Source organism: Loxodonta africana, chromosome 4, assembly GCF_030014295.1.
Source record: "Loxodonta africana isolate mLoxAfr1 chromosome 4, mLoxAfr1.hap2, whole genome shotgun sequence".
NCBI lineage: Eukaryota > Metazoa > Chordata > Mammalia > Proboscidea > Elephantidae > Loxodonta > Loxodonta africana.
The window spans coordinates 55,498,429-55,521,869 of record NC_087345.1 but is presented as its reverse complement, the minus strand read 5'-3'; the positions used below and the strand labels follow the sequence as shown (position 1 = coordinate 55,521,869).

General features: G+C 38.1%; 1 protein-coding gene across 2 annotated transcripts in view; it reads left to right on the top strand.

Annotated features, from left to right (window-relative positions):
• Positions 1 to 23,441, top strand: part of SYT1 (synaptotagmin 1) — a 238,934-nt gene that overhangs the window by 146,631 nt on the left and 68,862 nt on the right. The gene's annotated exons all lie outside the window — the stretch shown is intronic.

Below are 23,441 nucleotides of genomic sequence, written 5' to 3'. Positions count from 1 at the left end.
CTCAAAGTGACGTCTTTGCTTTTTAACACTTTAAAGAGGTCTTTTGCAGCAGATTTGTCCAATGCAATGCGTCATTTGACTTCTTGGCTGCTGCTTCTCTGGGCGTTGATTGTGGATCCAAGTAACATGAAATTTTTGACAAGTTCAATATTTTCTGTTTATTACAATGTTGCTTATTGGTCCAGTTGTGAGGATTTTTTTTTTTTATGTTGCAGTTGTAGGCATATGGATATTATTCTATTGCCGAAAGCATTGTACATCAGGATAGATCTTGAAATGTTCTTTTTGACGATGAATACAACTCCGTTCCTCTTCATTTTGTCGTTCCCAGCGTAGTAAACCATATGATTGTCCAATTCAAAATGGCCAATACCAGTCCATTTCAGCTCACTAATGTCTAGGATATTGATCTTTATGCCTTCCATTTCATTTTTGACAATTTCCAATTTTCCTAGATTCATACTTAGTACATCCCACGTTCTGATTTTTAATGGATGTTTGCAGCTGTTGCTTTGAGTCAAGCCACATCAGCAAAAGCTTTACTTCATCCACATCATTAAGGTCAACTCTACTTTGAGGAGGCAGCTTTTCCCTCATCATATTTTGAGTGTCTTCCAACCTGAGGGGCTCATCTTCTGGCACTATATCACACAGTGTTTCAGTCCTATTCGTAAGATTTTCAGTGACCAATTTTTTTTAGAAGTAGATCACCAGGTCTTTCTTCCTATTCTGTCTTAGTTTGGAAGCTCTGCTGAAACCTGTCGAACATGGGTGATCCTGCTGGTACTTGAAATACCAGTGGCATAGCTTCCAGCATCACAGCAACACGCAAGCCACCACAGTACAAGAAACTGACAGACGAGTGGTAGCTTCAACTGCTGCAACTCTGTTAATTCTTTCTCTTTTGTAGATATTCAGGTAACCTTTTTTTTTTTTTTAAACATATTTACTTGTTAAATAGCTTAACTATTAACCACCAATTGATTTTTTTTTTTAATCCACTATATGTATGGGGGAGCCCTGGTGGCACATTGGTTAAGAGCTACAACTGCAAATCAAAAAGGTCAACAATTTGAATCCACCAGCCGCTCCTTGGAAACCCTATGGGGCAGTTCTACTCTGTCCTATAGGGTCACTATGAGTCAGAATTGACTCAACAGCAGCGGGTTTTTTATATGTATAGGTGGAGCCCTGGTAGTACAGCGGTTAAAGACCTTAGCTGCAAACTAAAAGGTCAGCCATTCAAATCCACCAGCTGCTTCTTGGAAACCCTAGGAGGTGGTTCTACTCTGTCCTGTAAGGTTACTATGAGTCGGAATCAACTCAACAGCAACAGGTTTGGTTTTTTGGTTTTTGAATGTATGGGTAACTATGTCCCAGATATAAAAAGCCTAACAACACTGTTGTTGTTAGGTGCCGTCAAGTCAGTTCTGATTCCTAGTGACCCCAGATTGAAACAGATTGAAATATTGCCCAGTCCTGTAGCATCCTCACAATCATTGCTATGTTTGAGTCCATTCTTGCAGTCACTGTGTCAGTCCACGTCATCAAGGGTCTTCTTCTTTTTTGCTGACCCTCAACCGTACGAAGCATGGTATCTTTCTCCAGGGCCTGGTCCCTCTTGATAACATGTGCGAAGTATCTGAGACCAAATCTCTCCATTCTCACATCTAAGGAGCATTCTAGCTGTACTTCTTGTAAGACAGATTTGTTTGTTCTTCTGGCAGTACATGGTATATTCAATATTCTTCACCAACACTGTAATTCAAATGCATCAATTCTTCTTTGGTGTTCCTTATTCATTTTACACTTTCACATGCATATGAGGTGATTGAAAATACCATGGCATAGAGCCCTGGTTGCACAGTGGTTAAGCACTCAGCTGCTAACCGAAAGGTCAGTGGTTCAAACCCACCAGTACTGCATATGGCAGTCTTAATTAAAAGGATCAATTTTTTTTTTCTTTTTAGAAGCCAGACTTTATTAGTATTTAAAAACAGGGCTTAAAAGGCTTAAAAGTTCCAAGGCCACAGATATCAAGTTCAGGATACAATTATAGCCAGATGTTGGAGACGATGGAAAACCTGGCGGTATGGTGGTTAAGGGCTATGGCTGCTAACCAAAAGATTGCCAGTTTGAATCCACCAGGCACTTCTTGGAAACTCTATTGGGCAGTTTAATCTGTCCAATAGAGTCACTATGAGTCAGAATCAACTGGACAGCGATGGGTGGTGGTGAATGATGATGGCTCCCGCTATCAGTAAGGACTCTGAACCATTTTGGGTGTTCAGCATTCCTCCTTGCTGCTGCTGGTCTTTGGTGGTTCTCCTGAGTTCTAGTTCATCCCATCCTGGGCTATCACTCCAGTAAGGACAATAAAAAAGATACCCATGACTAACATTGTTATTCTAGCAAGGAAAGCCACAAGGTCAGAGGAGTCATACACAAAGACAATGTAAAGATTATAGCCTTGGAAACACTATGGGACAGTTCCACCCTGTCCTATTGGGTCAAAATCGACTTGACAGCAATGGCTAATAACACTAGTGATATGGTAAAATATTAAAATCTACAGGGCTACTTAAGTTGTGTGCATGTTTTAAGAAGCACTATCTTCAGTTTCAGCCATCCTTGTATTTTCTAAGAGAACGTATTAGCATCCTGAAATCTAACCTCACTTATATATAACAGAATTGCTTATGAAAATTTAGACTTTGGCTATACTGACTTTTTTGTATAAACAACATAGTTTCCCTTTCTCCCTTTTAGTTGAAGCATCTTTTAAGATCAATTATAAATCGAGAATATCCAGCATGCTAAAATGATGTATAATTTACTCAACATACTCAATCTGTTATTTAGAAAAACCCTGTGGTTTTCTAAAGATTGCTTATAATTACGTTTCAACACACATTTTATCATCTCTTCAGCCTGGAATAAAACTAAACAGAAGATAGTCTGTATGAGAAAACAGTTTAATTGTATTCCTGAAAACGAGTTATTGCCATGAAAATTCTGTCCAAATGTGAAGAAATCTCCTGGGATTTAAATTTTTACATTTCCAATTACTAATTGTTAACCCAAATAAGTGAGGCATGTGTGTATGTGTGTGTCTGTGCATATTCAGTGGCATAAGTACATACTCTATGAATGTATATGTTTTATTTATACATACTCTATGATTTATATAAATTATATTAGAATTATTATTTTATCCAAAATCCTAAGGATAATTTACTATTTTAATGAACTACGCACAAGATTTGAAGGCTTTTAATATTCAAGTAGGCACACGGCAATACACGAAAATAGCTGTTGAATTAATCAATTAAGAATAAACTCAATTTAGTATTTGTTGCCCCTTCCTCTTTCTTTTCCTAATAGCTTTACTCATTCATTAATTCAAAAAGTATTTATTGAATGCTTACTATGTGCTATAGGAGCCCTGGTGGTCCAGTGGTTAAGTGCTTGGCTGCTAACTGAAAGGTCAGCGGTTTGAACCCACCAGCTGCTCTGTGGGAAAAAGATGTGGCAGTCTGCTTCCATAAAGATTTACAGTCTTGGAAACCTTATGGGGCAATTCTACTCTGTCCTATAGGGTCACTATGAGTTGGCATTCAATTCAATGGCGATAGGTTTGGTTTTTGTTACTATGTGCTAATTGTTCTAAGGGCCAAGGATACAGCAATGAATAAAACAGGCAAAAGCCTTCCCCTGTGAGGGCTGACATTCTAGAAGGGGAGAGAAACACTGAACAAGATAAGTGAGTAAAACACAAAATGTATTAGATAATGATAAATACTTAGGAGAAAAATAAAACTGAAAATGATGATGAAAAGTGATCAGATTGTAGATATATTTTTAGGGAAGAGGCAACAGGATTTGCTTCTGGGTATGAAACAGAGTGAGGCACCAAGGATGAGTCTGTTGATTTGGGTCTGCACAATTCTAAGAATGGAATTGCCAGACACTGAATTGGGAACTCTGCAATAAAATAGGTTCAAGGAGAGTTAGATAACATGAGCTTGGCTTGGGACATATGGAGTTTATGAAACCAATTAGAAAAACAAATTGAGAGGCCATGAGTCAGAATCAACTTGATAGCAACTATTTTTTAGTATGTAGTTAATCACCAAAATAAATTCTTATTTCACTTCTTAAGTTTTAACCAACTATGGAAAAGTGGCTTTTTTCTTCATCTCAACCATGACAAATTACTCCTGTTTATCTCTTCTAATACATCTGAAAACTGTTAGCAATGATATCTTACTTCTCTTTCATACCATCTAATTACTAAAACCCTTAACCATAAAAATCAAGACTTTAAGCCATGCAATTTACCCTCTCTTCGTATTTAATTTTGATGCTAAATTTGCATTCATCTTCAAACCACACACTCTACTTAAAATATTTGTCTCTCAGATTATCAAGGTGAAATTCCAGATTCCTTTTAAATCTTTCCCCCACTAACCAGAAAATCTTTAAGGCTTAATTCCTTTTTGAAATCCTTCCACTCCAACACCAATTTACTCAAACATGTCTTTCTGCAAAATAGATATAGAAACTTTCCAAAAGATCACTGGTGTGACCTCATTTGTTGTTATGTAATCTGTGACACATAAATGTAACTCTTAAATGCCCAAAGAAAACAGTCCATCTGAAACAAAATTTTTTATTCTTCTTACTATCAAACAGGATGGATTGCATAGCCTAGCCAGTCAATTTACAAAAACGTATTTGTAAAGAATCAACTAGAGACTAGAAGGCTCACTAAGACTATCATCCTGAGATATTCCATAAACCTTGAACCAAAACTACCCCCTGAGGGCACCTTTGGCTCATAAAATAAAGAATATTACCAGTGAGTACTGTGCACCTTTAAAAAATCATGGTCGACAGGGGACAGGGATAACCAGATTACTGGAAGCGAAACATCCAAAAGGGAATTAATGAGAATGTTAAAGCATTATGAAAAATGTAACCAATGTCTGTGAACAATTTGTGTAGTAATTGTTAAGTGGAAACCTAATTTGTTGTGTAAAGTTTCACCGAAAACACAATAAAATAGTATTTTTTAAAAAACACAGTATTTGTAAAATATGCAAGTGGCAAAACCTCTCAAATTTAGTATTTACCTGAGAGGAAATTAAATATGCTATGATGTAATTTAAAAAAAAATCAACTAAAGAGAAGTTAGTTAGATTTCCCTCATATACTTCATTATTAAAAGCAAGCCTAGATCTTAATTTGGCTGTACTTTCATATCATACTGATCCATAACCACTCATGAAGGTCAAAAGCACAATTTTCTTACCTCAATGACTATAAAAACAAACAAAACATGACCCACAGGTGGGCAAATGCTTTTGATGAGACACCAGTCAAATCTCTAACTTGCGCCAAGAACAAAAGTATAAAGATTGGAATCCAAATCGGCAGTAACTTAAACTCAAGGAACAAGCTGGAATGTCCCCCCACAGACCCAACCTAAGGACCCCAGTTGGGGAGGCACTAAATATCATAACTAAAATGGCCATTAGATGAATTTACAGTCCAAATTAGGAAAGTGTTTACATCAATTAATTGTATACAGAGCCTAAGAAAGTTGTGAAAGTAATAATGGTAACTTCCAAATCAATACAAAATTAAGTGTATGTTTGAAAACAGGGCTTTGGATCAAACTGTTTCTTTTTAAAATGGAGGTGGGAATGGGGGATCTGCTACCTTCTGCATCCTTCCATGGTAATTTCCTCCTGAGAAAAGAAATACATTTAATTTTAGAGTTCCTGTCATGTTCTTGACAATTTACATCCTCATTTTCAGCGCTGAGATTATGGTTTAGTAAATGGTCCTCAGACCCAATAAGCGTATCAGCCGAGAATTTTTTTAGCAAGTTAATCAAAACACAGAAAAGACAATGGGATATGCTTGAAATAACAAATCACTTGATTACTTAATTAGGTTAGCAAGATGGCCACAAAATCAAACCCTGTTGTTTTTTAAAACCTCAGTTGAAAATATTTCTGGGTAATGACATGTACATTTTCAAAGAATGAATAACATTGGCTTTTTGAAGTTTACCAAAAGTTCCAGCTGTATACCATTCCAAGGAGTCCTCTCCTCCTTAGAGGACTCTGAAATACATATGGGCTTTGTTAATCATCTTAAAACCTCAACAAGCAGTCTAAGCTACACAATAATGCACAAAATTCATAGAAAATTTCCTGGTGCTTTATGGAAAACTCCAGTTAGCCAAAGATCTTGGATTGGTTGAAATCTTTATTTCCAAGCTCCATAGCAAACTTCATGTAGACCTCTATATTTTGTCATATGCGTCTTAATAATCATATATATAATCATCTAATAAAACTCTAACTTTAGTAAACATGTTTACTAACAGAACACTAAAAAAAAAAAAAAGAGTTACTCAAAATGGAATATGACAGTAAAAATAATAATAAATATTGCTGAAGGTTTACTATCTTCTACTCACTGTGCTTAATACTTTACAGGAATTATTATGTCTTATCTTCACAACAAATCTGAGTTAAGCATTATTTGCCCCATTGAACAGATGAGAAACAGACCTAACGGAGTTAAATAACTTGCCAAAAGTCACACAGAGAGTAAATGACCAGACCAATAATCAAACCCATGCGTTATAACTCAGCTTTGATCATGTTCTCTGATTTGTGAATCTAAAATTCCTTTTCAGAAACAGTTTGGCATCTTTGAATTCTTTTTAGAATTGACCTGTTCTACTTAAAAAGATACCATTTGCGAGCAAGATTAATCAAAGATTTTAAATCTAATCTTGGACTTCCTTTCTACACTTCCTCAATCCACTCCCTCCCAAAAAGAGGAAATATTCAGAAACTGACAGCACCTGTCATTTTGATCTGTTGAGAAAATAATAACAGTGGGAACTAATTAGCATACTCTGAAAGACAGATAGGGCTGGGAGTTTGGAGAGATTCTTTGGCAAAGATAAAATCTGAAATATGTTCCAGGAGCACATTTATTCACATTTATACCTCATTCAATAAATCAGCAAATGTATCATACCTCTGTGTCTGGGGTTAAACAGTACTTTCCTGAAAGTGAAAAGGGCTTGCTTAGCAGGACTGGAAGATGCTTTTATTGCAATTCCCCAAGTAGAATTTTGCAAAACGTCCACCCCTCAACTCCACTACCTCCTAGAAACACATAATCATACCTTCTTCCTTCCCATAATCCCAGATGTGCTGGGCCTGCTTGAGCTATAGCAATTCCATGTATAGGATCTCAAAAATTAGATAAAGTGTAGAAAGCGTCCCAGAATGCCAAATCCACGAAAGCAATTTAGCACCAATATGTAATTGCTATGTAGTCCAATAAAACTAACTGCTACCTTATTGAGAATTGACTGTGCAAGGCACTGTAGAAAATATTGAAGTAGTCAAGGATTTCATTTTACTTGGATCCACAATCAACGCTCATGGAAGCAGCAATCAAGAAATCAAACAACGTATTGAATTGGGCAGATCTGCCGCAAAAAAACCTCTTTTAAGTGTTAAAAAGCAAAGATGTCATTTTGAGGACTAAGACATGCCTGACCCAAGCCATGGTATTTTCAGCTACTTTATATGCATGTGAAAGCTGGACAATGAATAAGAAAGACTGAAGAAGAATTGATGCCTTGGAATTATCACGTTGGCAAAAAATACTGAATATACCTATGGACTGCCAGAAAAACAAATCTGTCTTGAAAGAAATATAGCTAGAATGCTCCTTAAAAGCAAGGATGGCAAGACTTCGTCTCACATACTTTGGACTTTTTATCAGGAGGAACCAGACCCTGGAGAAGAACATCCTGCTTGGTGAAGTAGAGTGTGGGCGAAAAAGAGGAAGACCCTCAATGAGATGGACTGACACAGTGACCGCAACAATGGACTCAAGCATAACAATTATGAGGACATCACAGGACCAGGCAGTGTTTTGTTCTGTTGTACATAGGGTCGCTATGAATCGGAACTGACTCGACAGCACCTAACAACAACAAGACACTGTTCAGACTAAACACTTGACAATCTTTGCCTCATTTAAATCTTATGACAATTCTAGGAAATACATACTATTATTATCAACGTTTTACAATTGAGGCAACTATGACTTAGAGACCTAAGGAATCTAAGTTCATACTCTTCTTGCCATGCACCCTATTTTCTCCCAGGATTTAATAGTTTTTATTCCCTGAAAAGTTGAAGATCAATGGCATATATTAAGTTACAGTACTGTTCTTCTGTATTCCCTGATTCCTACTTCAAAACACAACAGTTTCAAACTTTGAAAGAATTATAAACGCTGCTCTTCTTTTGCTCTCCCCAAATGAAACTATCCTTTGTTTGAAGATAAAACTGTACCTCTAAACTTTGTAAAACTCTGTAGTCGAGGCTCTGTCAAGGTCCCATAGAATCAGATCATTCTTAATCAGATCTCCATGAGGAAGACAAAAGGACCACCGTGGTTACAAAGTGCAGAGCAACAAAAGCCTAGGTCCAGTTAACAGCACTTTACTGAAATGCAGGAAGCATCTGTGTACTTACTCCCCATCTTAGCATACAGCATGGCAGGGGTTTTGAAGGATCAGAATTCTGAATTTCTGTTAGAATAACATCTGCCAAGAACAAGCCCTACTTGTCCCTGTAGAGAAAAATGAGGAGATTATCATTCAGGTCTTTGTCAAGATAATACCTGCACCTGTTGTCAAGCTAAAGATTTAGATACTCCTGGATGAAATGCCAGGTACGCAGTGTGAGGGTTAGAGAGCGTGGTTGAGCTACAAATTGCTTGGAAGCAGGCTGATTTTAAGTTGCCATGGCAAAGAAAAAGCAGACAATGAGAAGCTTTTACATTAATATTTTGTACATCTTGTTATGATAGAATTGTCCAGCTGAGGGATACTTTTTTCCACTTCTGTTGACATGAGCAGATAAAATAATAAACAGTAATTACGGCATATTTTAATGATTTCTGGGCTTCACCTCAGAGGGGCGTGTATCTGGCTGGGTGATTACTTCTCTTGACAGGTTTTTATGTGAGAATGGAGGATGATGAACTTAGTTGATTGCCTACTGATGAGACCACGGGGGAGGAAGGTCATGAGCATGCTTATTAAGGCCATTTTATTCAACATGGCTTTCAATCAGTTGTCAAGGTATCCACCCCTGGTTAAAGAAATGCTGCTTATGAAAATGACTCAGTGATTCTCAGTCGTGGGAGTCTGTTACTTCAGGGGCGTGACTAAATGGTAAAAGAAGGTTCTCAGGTTGAAGTGGAAGGCATTTCTTGAAAAAATACGATGTCTTTGCCTGTAGTTCACTAAAGTTTATTGCTCTTGCGTTAAAGGGCTTTTTTTTTTTTTTTTTTAATTACTCTTACATTCCCCGAGAGATTATTTTCCCCCAATTCAGATTCAAATTCCTACACAATTCTGGATAATGTTTAGAAGGTACCCTGATCTCAGAGAATTTTCAAAAATATACAATCAAACACATGCATTTTACTACCTGTGACATGAGCTTGAGAAACCTTCCCCCTCCATCCCCACCCTAATTAACTTTGCCAGAAAAAAAGGGGGGTGGAGATTAACTCTCCTTGTTATTTGCTGGTAGATAGTAAAGAATATATAACCGGAAAAAAAAAAAAAAAGTTGCCAACCCATTGACTCCAACTCATGTGGACCCCATTTGTAACAGAGTAGAACTGTGCTCCATAGGATTTTCAATGGCTGATTTTTCAGAAGTAGATTGCCAGGCCTTTCTTCCCAGGAGCCTTTAGGTGGACTCAAGCATCCAACCTTTCAGTTACCAGCTGAGCAAGTTAACCATTTGCACCACCAGGAGCTCTTAAAGAATAAATGTTGTTCTTAGTTGCTGTCAGGTCAGCTCCAACTCCTGGTGACCTTATATATAATAGAACAACACACTCCTCAGTCCTGGCCATCCTCACAATCTTTTGTATGTTTGGGCCCATTGTTGCAGCTATGGTATCAAAAGAATATATCAGGATTGGGAGTAGGGGAGAGAAACAAATTCAGAGAAAAGAGGAAGTAAATGAAACCTAAATAAAGCTTTATAAAAGAAAAATTTTGTAATGTACACATGTACTGCCCTTCTTGAAATGATCCATCTTATTAAAATAATATGGTTTCAGAACTTCCAAGAGGTATAGAGCCTCTTAACCTACTACATGTACAGAGATTTTGAAAGAAGATCAAGGTTATCACTTTTAAAGGATTCCAAAAGATATAAACTTCAAAGACTAAGTAGAGATTCTTGGGTTTTGATGAAGTGTAAAAGCCGTAGTGCAGTCTCTACTTAAAATTACTTAAACTTAGAAATAGTAGAAATCCAATCATTCCTGGATAGCTCATAAAATATAAAATTTTCTCCCAAGTCATCTGTGTGATGTTCGGGACTATAAGTAATTGATCTGGGATCAATTACCATGTCTTCTACGAATGCTCTAAGGCAAGTTTATCCACACCTCAACATAGTCTCAAAACGTTTATTTCTCACACAGTAACAGAATCCTTAAATCCTTTGTGAAACAGACATGCACATCTCCTCCCTAACTATACTTCCATCCTGATCGATCTGGCACAATTGCAAAATAAATTTGATATGGTACAGTTGGCTCTTCAAGATAATTAGAAGTTTTTTCTTACTAAAAAGTATTTTTCCTTTAAAAAAAATTCCTTTTACTTCTCTACTTGTTTTGTACATTCTATTGTTGTCCCTTACAGCATTTATAGCACTAGACAAAACACACAGTGCAATGATTAGAATTTAATCAGGTTTATTTGTTCTTGCAACACCTTTCAAATTCTTTCATCTTATGAAAGAGCGACTCTTTAGATTACTCGGAGACACATGAAAATTAAAAAAAACAAGATAGAGGGATTTTCACATTGTACTCGTCAGTTCTTAATCATGTAGAGCACCTGTGCCTTTCTAAAAGATGCAGATCCCTCTTTATCTTTATTAATTTGATAGGCTAAGAGAATGAATTCATCTCTAGAACACTATGAAAAACTCAATTGTGATAAATGGCCTCTAAGCCTATAACCTCCCTTTGATCATGCCTGGTATTTGGAAATTCTCTGGGGAAACTAGAATCTTACAAAAGTGCTACTTGTATCCTTGCTACTCAACTAGAAAATTTACCCTTCCCTGCAGAATTTAATATTGAGGGTAAGCTGAGAGGTGATCATTTCGATCTGGGAGATTTCCTATAAAGGACACGGACTCTTAGTAGTTAGAGCAAATTCTCCGCATGCATCATGTTTCACTGAGTGTCAAACATATCCAACCAACACAGCAACTGAAGAAAAGTTTCCAGCTTTGAAAATATCCAGCAGATTTCAGTGTTGTTATTTACCCTAACCACTTTTCAAATATATGCACATTGCAATTACCAATATAAAAGCTTTGTCATATGTATATTTTGTATGTAATACCAAATTGCATGTGATTAGATGCATATGCCAAAAATTATCTTTAGGTAGATAACCTCTTCTATGTCTCTGATGCTCTAACTCTTGGGTCTCAAAGACAAGACCAACTGAATACTTTAGTAATGAACTAGAAATTCATCATTTACAGGGACCTGTAATGAGAGTGGCCCATATCTGGACTAGGCATAAAAAATGTTCAATAGTCAACTTAACTCTGGCATGTGAAATTTATGTGATTCAACAACAACAAAAAAATTCAGTGGCTTTATATTGTCTGACCATATAAGTTATAGATCAAAAGCTATGGCACTGAGAGTAATTAAACTATTTTGACAACATTTTTTACTGTATCCATGAGAGATCTGGAGCACCATACACTTATAGTCATAATGAGGATTTTAATTTATAATTCCATCATTTCAGGATTTGAATAAAAGCGTATCAGCAAACAAGAATGTAAGTTGATTCAGTATTATTGGCAGGTGAGAAAATATCACTTATAATATGATAGGTTAAATGGCTTTCTGCTGAATTACATAGATATTATGTTCCTAATCTCTACAGAGATGTTTAATGACCAAATCCTTGTGTTATTGTTTGATTGTTTATTCTTTTCTGATAATGGTTATTCCCATGAAGCAATTAATTATAAACAGCTCTTTGTGGGGAGGGGGTATTGGGTTTCAATGTGAAACAAGCTACCATCAAGAAGAAAAATTTTTTTTTCCCCAACTCTATACAGACAAGGACTATATAATCAGTTATTGGAAATGAATTCTCGGGACTGCTTCTGTAATTTTTATTTTCTATCTACATGTGGATACTCAATCAAGGTTTATGTATATTCATTGATTTTTCAGGTCTGATTAGCCTTAAAAACACAACTTGAATCTTTATTTTCATCCCCCCAAAATGACACCAACAATTAAAAGACATGATATCAAAATTACCTGTGGCAGAGTGCTAGGATTTACAATTTAATAATGGTGTTAGGGCAAAATTAGACTAGTTTTGTATACTCAGGCTCTTATGGGTTTTGAAAATAGAATGGTATCCCTGGTGGCATAGTGGTTAAAAGCTATGGCTGCTAACCAAAAGGTTGGCAGTTTGAATCTACAAGGTGCTCCTTGGGAACCCTGTAGGGCACTTCTACTCTCTCCTTTAGGGGTTGTTCTACTCTGTCCTTTAGGGCCACTATGAGTCGGGATCAACTCAACAGCAACAGGTTTGGTTTTTTATAGGCCAAAGTTACCAACATGGTGGGGGAAGGGACATCCACTTTGGATATAAAGTTGATTGCCTGTTTTTCAATTTGGGAGAATGTGTTATACACAAGCACGCTAAACAAAGGAAAGAAAGCTGTAAACAGAATGTGCCACTGGTGTCTTAGGTGAGAAGACACACCAAGAGTACTAACTCCCCTAAGGTTGCTTCCCTTTCTGGCTTTTGTCAGTTAGCTGGATAAAGAGGTCCCCCATTAAGTGAATAAGCTAGAAAAATGCAGGCAAAAGGAGAAAAAAACAGCTATGGAAACTGAGGCTGGCCCAAGACGGAAGGGGGTGCTCGGTGGTGATAGTGAATGTCATTGTCATGGTCTCCGATACTGCTCTAGGGCTGCTAGAACTGCTATTTTAAATCGACATCAGTTAATCTAGAATTAACCTAATGGTTTTTCCAGTCCATCACCCTGTTAAGGAGGCCTGGTGGTGAAAAGAGGCTAAGCACTCAGCTGCTAACCAAAAGGCTGGCAGTTGGAATCCACCAGCTGCTCCTTGGAAACCCTATGGGGCAGTTCTACTGCATCCTGCAGGGTCACTATGACTCAGAATCAACTTGACAGCAGTGGGTTGGGTTTGGTTGGGTTGGGTTGGGTTGGGTTGGGTTGGGTTGGGTTGGGTTGGGTTGGGTTGGGTTTGGTGACGAAAATGGGTTAAGCACTGAGCTGCTAACCAAAAGGTTCTCAGTTCATACCCACCTAGTGGCTCCATAGGAGAAAGAACTAGCCATCTGCTTCTGTAAAGATTACCAAAAATCAAACCTTTTTTTGCAGTGGAGTCGCTTCTGGCTCATAGCACCCCAAAAGAACAAAGTAGAACTGCCCTGTAGGGTTTCCAACACTGTAATCTTTATGCAAGCAGATTGTCACATCTTTCTCCCCTGGAAGGGCTGATGGGTTCCAACCTCTGACCTCTCGATTAGCAGCCAACTGCTCAACCATCGCAGCACCAGGGCTCCTTCCATAATGATTCCAAAGAAAAAAAAACATTGCCATCAAGACGATTCCAACTCATAGCGACCCTGTAGGACAGAGTAGAACTGCCCCCATAGGGTTTCCAAGGAGTGCCTGGTGGATTCGAACTGCTCACCTTTTAGGAAGCAGCTGTAGCTCTTAACCACTATGCCACCAGAGTTCCCTCCATAATGATTAACCAAAAACCAAACCCGTTGCCGTGGAGTCGATTCCAACTCATAGCTACCCTATAGGACAGTATAGAACTGCCCCATAGAGTTTCCAGGAAGTGCCTGGTGCATTTGAACTACCAGCCTTTTGGTTAGGGGCCGTAGAACTTAACCACTACACCACCAGGGTTACCCCATAATGATTACAGCCAAGGAAAGCCCACAGGACAGTTCTGTTCTGTCACATGGGGTCACTATCAGTGAGAATTGATTCAATAGCACCTAACTACAACAACCCTGCTATTAGATAAAATTACTTTATATCGCAAGATGGCGGACTAGGCAGACGCTACCTCGGATCCCTCTTACAACAAAGACACGGAAAAACAAGTGAATCGATCACATACACAACAATCTACGAACCCTGAACAATAAACACAGATTTAGAGATGGAGAACGAACTAATACGGGGAAACAGCGATTGTTTCCAGAGCCTGGAGCCAGCGTACCAGTCAGGTACGGCACAAGCACAGAGACCTGCTCCACCCTCCTGAACTAACCCCGGGAGGGGGACCAGCCAGTTCCATGGGCGGCGTGGGACGCAGCCGGTAGGAGAAGTCCCCGGGAGGCAGTGACTGGTCTTGGAGCAGAAAGAGCAGCATCCGAGCCGGGGAACCGTCCCGCAGGGATTTGGACTGGACACAGGTACGCCATAAACACGGAGAGTTGCTCCACCCCCCTGAACTAACCCCGGGAAGGGGCCCAGCCGGGTCACGCGGGCGGCGTGGGACGCAGCCGGTAGGAGAAATCCCCGGGAGGCAGCGACTGGTATTGGAGCAGGGAGAACAGCGTCCCAGCCGGGACACTCGGTCACGGCACCAGCACGGGGACCTGCTCCACCCATCTGAACTAACCCCGGGAGGAGGCCCAACTGGTTCTCGGAAGCGGCACGGCCACGCGGCTGGAGGGACGAGAAGTCCCCGGGAGGCAGCGACTGATTTTGGAGTCGAGAGTGCACCGTCCCAGTAGGGGAGCCTTGACGCTGGGCGTGGGGCTGGAAGCGGAGAATCTGACCGTGACTCCAGCGGGCCAGACCCCCGGGGGCAATCTCCACACAGCCAGCACACATAGGCAACGCGCCCGCGGGAATCTCAGATATAATAGTCATTCCAAGCAAGACAAGCAACTCTGGCTGTATTCTGAGGTGCTACTCTCCTATCTCTCTGTTCCCTCCCCCACCCTCCCCAGGCGGCTTCATTAACATCTGAATAGCCTGAGCCAGAGGGAGAACTCTGATAGGGATCTGACTGCATTTTTTTTTAGCGGATTTTCTGGAAAAACTAGTTTCCCAGTGATGGCTCGGAGACAACAATCCATATCAAACCACTTAAAGAAGCAGACCGTGACAGCTTCTCCAACTCCCCAAACAAAAGAATCAAAACCTTTCCCAAATGAAGATACAATCTTGGAATTATCAGATACAGAATATAAAAAACTAATTTACAGAATGCTTAATGATATCACAAATGAAATTAGGATAACTGCAGAAAAAGCCAAGGAACACACTGATAAAACTGTTGAAGAACTCAAAAAAATTATTCAAGAACATACTGGAAAAATTAATAAGTTGCAAGAATCATAGAGAGACAACATGTAGAAATCCAAAAGATTAACAATAAAATAACAGAATTAGACAACGCACTAGGAAGTCAGAGGAGCAGACTCGAGCAATTAGAATGCAGACTGGGACATCTGGAGGACCAGGGAATCAACACCAACATAGCTGAAAAAAAATCGGATAAAAGAATTAAAAAAAATGAAGAAACCCTAAGAATTATGTGGGACTCTATCAAGAAGGATAACCTGCGGGTGATTGGAGTCCCAGAACAGGGAGGGGGGACAGAAAACACAGAGAAAATAGTTGAAGAACTCCTGACGGAAAACTTCCCTGACATCATGAAAGACGAAAGGATAGCTATCCAAGATGCTCATCGAACCCCATTTAAGATTGATACAAAAAGAAAAACACCAAGACATATTATCATCAAACTCACCAAAACCAAAGATAAACAGAAAATTTTAAAAGCAGCCAGGGAGAAAAGAAAGGTTTCCTTCAAGGGAGAATCAATAAGAACACGTTCTGACTACTCAGCAGAAACCATGCAGGCAAGAAGGGAATGGGACGACATATACAGAACACTGAAGGAGAAAAACTGCCAGCCAAGGATCATATATCCAGCAAAACTCTCTCTGAAATATGAAGGCGAAATTAAGATATTTACAGACAAACACAAGTTTAGAGAATTTGCAAAAACCAAACCAAAGCTACAAGAAATACTAAAGGATATTGTTTGGTCAGAGAACCAATAATATCAGATATCAGCACAACACAAGGTCACAAAACAGAACGTCCTGATATCAACTCAAATAGGGAAATCACAAAAACAAACAAATTAAGATTAATTAAAAATAAATAAATAAAAATACACATAACAGGGAATCATGGAAGTCAATAGGTAAAAGATCACAATAATCAAAAAGAGGGACTAAATATAGGAGACATTGAACTGCCATATGGAGAGGGATACAAGGCGATATAGAACAATACAAGTTAGGTTTTTACTTAGAAAAATAGGGGTAAATAATAAGGTAACCACAAAAAGGTATAACAACTCTATAACTCAAGATAAAAACCAAGAAAAACGTAACGACTCAACTAACATAAAGTCAAGCACTATGAAAATGAGGATCTCACAATTTACTAAGAAAAACGCCTCAGCACAAAAAAGTATGTGGAAAAATGAAATTGTCAACAACACACATAAAAAGGCATCAAAATGACAGCACTAAAAACTTATTTATCTATAATTACCCTGAATGTAAATGGACTAAATGCACCAATAAAGAGACAGAGAGTCACAGACTGGATAAAGAAACACGGTCCATCTATATGCTGCCTACAAGAGACACACCTTAGACTTAGAGACACAAACAAACTAAAACTCAAAGGATGGAAAAAAGTATATCAAGCAAACAATAAGCAAAAAAGAAGAGGAGTAGCAATATTAATTTCTGACAAAATAGACTTTAGACTTAAATCCACCACAAAGGATAAAGAAGGACACTATATAATGATAAAAGGGACAATTGATCAGGAAGACATAACCATATTAAATATTTACGCACCCAATGACAGGGCTGCAAGATACATAAATCAAATTTTAACAGAATTGAAAAGCGAGATAGATACCTCCACAATTATAGTAGGAGACTTCAACACACCACTTTTGGAGAAGGACAGGACATCCAGTAAGAAGCTCAACAGAGACACAGAAGATCTAATTACAACAATCAACCAACTTGACCTCATTGACTTATACAGAACTCTCCACCCAACTGCTGCAAAATATACTTTTTTTTCTAGCGCACATGGAACATTCTCTAGAACAGACCACATATTAGGTCATAAAACAAACCTTTGCAGAGTCCAAAACATCGAAATATTACAAAGCATCTTCTCAGACCACAAGGCAATAAAACTAGAGATCAATAACAGAAAAACTAGGGAAAAGAAATCAAATACTTGGAAAATGAACAATACCCTCCTGAAAAAAGACTGGGTTATAGAAGACATCAAGGAGGGAATAAGGAAATTCATAGAATGCAACGAGAATGAAAATACTTCCTATCAAAACCTCTGGGACACAGCAAAAGCAGTGCTCAGAGGCCAATTTATATAGATAAATGCACACATACAAAATTACTTTATATCATTGCCAAAGAAAGGTGCTTCATTCCCCTCCAGAAAGAAATTCCTTGATGCTTAACAAAAATATATATTTGTATAAATAATAAATTTCCAACCAGAAAAATCACAAATTTCAGATTCCTTTATAAATAGCCATAGTTTTCTCCAAAGATGTCTTTGTAGTTGTTTCCACCTTTTTATTTATTTGTTTTCTAGTACATGGACTATCTTTCATGCCTCTCATGGTTTTATTTTTTTTTTAATAAAAAAAAAAAAAAACTGCATTCTTGGCATTCCCTACTGTTTGAGTCTTTAAATATATGTTAGAACCTGTACCCATTGCAACCAAGTCGATTCCGACTCATAGCGACCCTATAGGACAGAGTAGAACTGCCCCATAGGGTTTCCAAGGAGTGCCTGGTGGATTCGAACGCCAACCTTCTGGTTAGTTCTTAACCACTACGCCACCAGAGTTTCCTTAAATATGTATTACGATCATAATATCTGTAGCCTAGTAATGCTCTACAAAAATTCTCAGTACCCCTTCCTAAAATCAATCAGTAGTTTCCAGATATCCTGTATCTAGTACCTCCTGCACCCCATGGTTCTGTGGGGTCCCCTAAGAGCATTCTCAGTTGTTTCAGTTTCCCAGTCACCTCCTACTTCTTTCTTCCTGCCTTCCTGTACACAGCTAAAGTTTCTGTAGTTGTTGTGTGCCATCCAGTCGACTCCGACTCACGGCGACCCTATAGGACAGAGTAGAGCTGCCTCATAGGGTTTCCTAGGCTGTAATCTTTGTGGGAGCACATCACCAGGTCTTGCTCCCCCAGAGCCACTGGTGGGTTCGAAATGCAGACTTTCAGTTAGCAGCTGAGCACTTAACCATTTCATCACCAGGGCTCCTGGTTCTACAATTCTTCAACCTTACCCTCCTTGCTTTTTCTTGGACTATAACCTCACATGCCTGAGAGACATCCCATTGGAAACATAACCTATTCCAGCATTTAATAAAGCCGTTCTGAACACATCTGACATGAAGATGTCTGCCCAGTCACCTGCCTGTACGGTATAAAGGAAACAGGTTGAGATCAGAGGCATACATATGATTGCAAACCACAATCATGGCTAGTATCTTAACTTGTCTTTACCTTAATTTACCTCAGTTTACCTCTGTTTTCAGCACTACTGCTATCTCCATCCTCTCTGACCTGCTTTATAATCTTCGAATATTGTACCTAACTGGGAAACTTCATAAGGGAAATATTTTTGCATATATTATATACTTTTTCTTGAAGAGACAGTAACTCTCTGGGAGAACAGAGGCCTAGAGAAGGAATTGGGAATCTAGTGATAATTCATAAGTCAAGATCTACCTCTTTTTCTACCTAAGTTTAATGAAAAAGGCAAAAAACTGAGTTCTAGTCTCAATTTCACCATAATTACAATCATAACCATGGGCAAGTCACTTAACTTGTCTGGGCATCAATCTTCCAAATGAAAATGTTAAACTATTTGACGTCTAAGGCCCCTTCCATCTTTAAACCAATAATTTTATTACTTTTATATTAAATGAGGTTTAGAAAACTAGCCTATCAAATGAAGTCACTGTGAAGAATAGCTAATAAAAATTATAGTTAGATAACTTTTCAAATATGAAGCTATTTAAATGTCAGCTGTGCAGACATTTCTGAAATATTTCTAGTCAGTCATAATCACTGCTTTCTAATTCTTTCTATTCTTCATTCTATATACATTTGATTACTGATGCTGTACAAAAAACTGGCTTTCTATATGCATCCTATTGGGGATGCCAAATAAGATTTCTTTTACTTGTTCATTTTAGAAGTTGTTTATAATATCAATACATTCTTAACAAATGCCCATTACTAGGAAAGAGGATAAAATGCCCCTTAGATGGGCCATTAGATGGTCCTGGAGATTTCTGTAGTGTCTAATTACGTATAGATCCATACTGTCTGTGCTTGGCTTACATCTAATTGCTGAAAATTAGAATGATTTGACCAATACGTGCATTTTTTTTTTCCAGTTGCCACTGAGTTGATTCAGACTCATGGCTACCCACATGTTGCTCACTAGAACTGTGTTTCCTATCAAAAGATAGTAGGACCCTCAACATGACCTTTCAAAAACAAATCACCAGGCCTTTCTTCCAAGATACCTCAGATGCATTCAAACTGTCAACATTTAGGCTAGTACTTGAGCATTTAACCATTTGTGCCACCTAGGGGTTCATGTGAACATCTTTTAATTCTTAGAAGTTGTTTATTATTACATGAGCATTTATTTTTTAAGTAATGTATTTAATTTCAGAACACTTAATTGTGCTCATGAGGAACTTGTCCATAGACCAAGAGGCAGCCATTCAGACAGAACAAGGGGATACTGCATGGTTTAAAGTCAGGAAAAGTGTGCATCAGGGCTGTATCCTCTCACCATACATATTCAGTCTGTATGCTGGGCAAATAATCCGAGAAGCTGGGCTATATGAAGAAGAACAGGGCATCAGGATTGGGGGAAGACTCACTAACAACCCGTGATATGCAGATGACACAACCTTGCTTGCTGAAAGCAAGGAGGATTTGAAACACTTACTGATGAAGATCAAGGACTACAGCCTTCAGTATGGATTACACCTCAACATAAAGAAAACAAAAATCCTTACAACTGGACCGATAAGCAACATCATGATAAACAGAGAAAAGATTGAAGTTGTCAAGGATTTCATTTTACTTGAATTTACAATCAATGACCATGAAAGCAGCAGTCAATAAATCAAATGATGTATTGCATTGGGCAAATCAGCTGCAAAAGACCTCTTTAAAGTATTGAAAAGCAAAGATGTCACCTTGAAGACTAAGGTGCACCTGACCCAAGCTATGGTGTTTTCAATCACCTCAGATGCCTGCAAAAGCTGGACAATGAATAAGGAGGACTGAAGAAGAATTGATGCCTCTGAATTATGGTGCTGACAAAGAATATTGAATATACCGTAGACTGCCAAAAGAATAAACAAATCTGTCTTGGAAGAAGTACAGCCAGAATGTTCCTTAGAAGCTTTGTCTCACGTACTTTGGACATGTTATCAGGAAGGATCAGTCCCTGGATGAGGACATCATGTTTGGTAAAGTAGAGGGTCAGCAAAACAAAGAAAGACCCTCAATGAGATGGACTGACACAGTGGCTGCAACAATGGGCTCGAGCACAGCAAAGATTGTGAGGATGGCACAGGACTGGGCAGTGTTTCGTTCTGTTGTACACAGGGTCGCTGTGAGTCAGAACCAACTTGATGGCACCTAACAACAACATATTTAATCCAAAACCTTTGGTACTTCCTGAAGACCATAGTGTAGGTTGTCATAAACTTAACAAATGTCATTTTGTTAAATTAAAACAAAACAGCCTCTACCTTCTGTGCTCTACAACGCTTTTTCTTCCTCTACATTGCACAAGTATTTAAACCTGCACGTATACACAGCTCCAGGGGCTATGGATAGAGCAAAGAATTTTAGTGTAAGCTATTTAGACTTTTCTTAGTATCATTTCATTTGATAAACTCAGCAAGTCCTAAATTAGATGATACAGCCAATGAAACTAAGAACATTTTTAGTTAATTTAAGAAACTGCCATTTGCTAAGTGATGGCTGGGAATCAGGCACTGTGCTAAGTGATTTACAGAGAGTAGGCCATCTAACCCTCACAGTAACCCTATGAGGTAGGTACTGTAATTATTATAATTTGGTATATGAGGAAATGAGACTTAAAGAGTTTAAGTAACTTTCCCATGATTATAGAAGTAGATCTAGTAATCAAATCAAGTTTATCTGACTCCTAAATCATTATTTACACTATACCCTAGCAGTATATTTATATTCAGATTTCTTTTGCTATTTCACCATAAAATGCTGACAGCCCTTCTTAGTAGTGGAAGAGATTTAACTCTCAGTTCTGCCACAAACAATAGCGTGCAATTATAAATGTAACTCTGGAAACAACCAAGAGCATTGAACTTGATAAGGTCTTAATGTGATTCACTATAGCCATTCAAAGCTCTTTATGTCACTAGGAGTAAGGTAAATAGTCCCTTCATTCAGGACCAGTCACAGTACTAGGCACAGATGATTTAAAGTGATGCTTTTCAGTTAGCCAATTAAACTTGTCTCTCCTGGGATGTTTGTTTACAATGCAGGTGACCAGGACCCACCCCAGTAATTCTGATTCAGCAGCTTAGTGTAAGGGCCTTAACAATCCACATATTAACAACCAAAACCAAAAAAAAAAAAAAAAAAACCCAGTGCCATCAAGTGGATTCCGACTCATTAACAACCAACAGTAACTTTAATGCAAAGTCCCTGAAGAATCACCCTTTGAAAAGAATTAGCTTAAAGGTATACAACAAAAACAACAAAGGACAACGGTGGTTTTCAAAACCATCAGTAAAAGAAGCTTCCAAAAATTCCTTCTCAGTTCCAATATGTATACATCTGAGAATGCCAGAATCATATTACTTAAAATTTTAAAAGTTCCCTAGGAATAGAAAAACCTAATTTAATAAAGAATGGCATAGTCCATAGGCCCTTAGCTCCAAAGCATGTATTAGGAAGATGGCCAAGAGCTAAAGTGGTCCATTTTCATTATTTTCTGAATATGGGAAAGATGTTGCCAAGAGCAAAGAAAAGAAGACATTATCTTTTGTAATCATTGAAATAGAACCTTTAGTTAATCCCTCCAACCATTACGAGTAGACAGTAAGAATTACACATGATTACACCACTTACCAAAGCAACAGAAAAAAACAGAAGGATTTATTTTTATTCAGGCTGGCTGATTTGTTGTGACCAGAAACCAAGGAATTGTAAAATACAAAGGAGCACAAACCTGCATGAAAAAAGCAAGACGATGGTAGAAAGCTAGATGTCACAACTGAAAACAAGGCCATCAATACAGCAGTTTTGCAAGTTACATGGCAAATACCAACCTATCGTTGTAAGCTCTTCAAATCATGAACGTTTTAAACTCTTACTAAAAATGCGCCCCACCTGTGCCACATGAACAGCACATATCATCACAAAACAATGTTCTTTGAAGAATGAGTGGGCGCCGATAGGCACGTGAGATATGACAATCTGCTATCAATCATTGTTTCCCAAAGAAGGGACAGTTTAGATATTGTTTTGTGAGACTATCTCCATGGCCACGATATTTCCAATCCCTTTACAATATATGTTTGACATACTCTAAATAGGTAAGTTTCCATGGGAATATACCTTGGACAACAATTTAAAAGCAAACAACTAATTACAAACCATTTCCTAAAAATCATTTTAGTTTCACAGCTTATCTACAAGAAACATCATTTTTTGCCATTGTGAAAGTCTACATGTAATAGGAAAAACAAGTAATGATACGTGCAGGTTTTAAAATATTTGTAATAAGACTATCAGCTGTACAAAGATTATATAAAGGCATGCAAGCAATACAGGCTGTTTATATATAAGTGAGAACATACACTGGTTTAGAGCGAATGAGAACAAGAAGATGGAGGATACTTCTTTACTCCCTACTTGACCTCACATGCAGTATACAATTTACTCAGAGTATAAGGGAAGAGGAGAAAGGGTATAGAAGAAAATACCAAGAGAGGGATAAACCAACTTCAGCTGATGCAAAATTTAAAAAGACAAATATATATGTCTGATGGACATAAAATGAGATTAAGAATTCATTCAGTTTAATCAAGATTAACCTGGTCTATTAAAGAAAACCTAGTCTATTTAT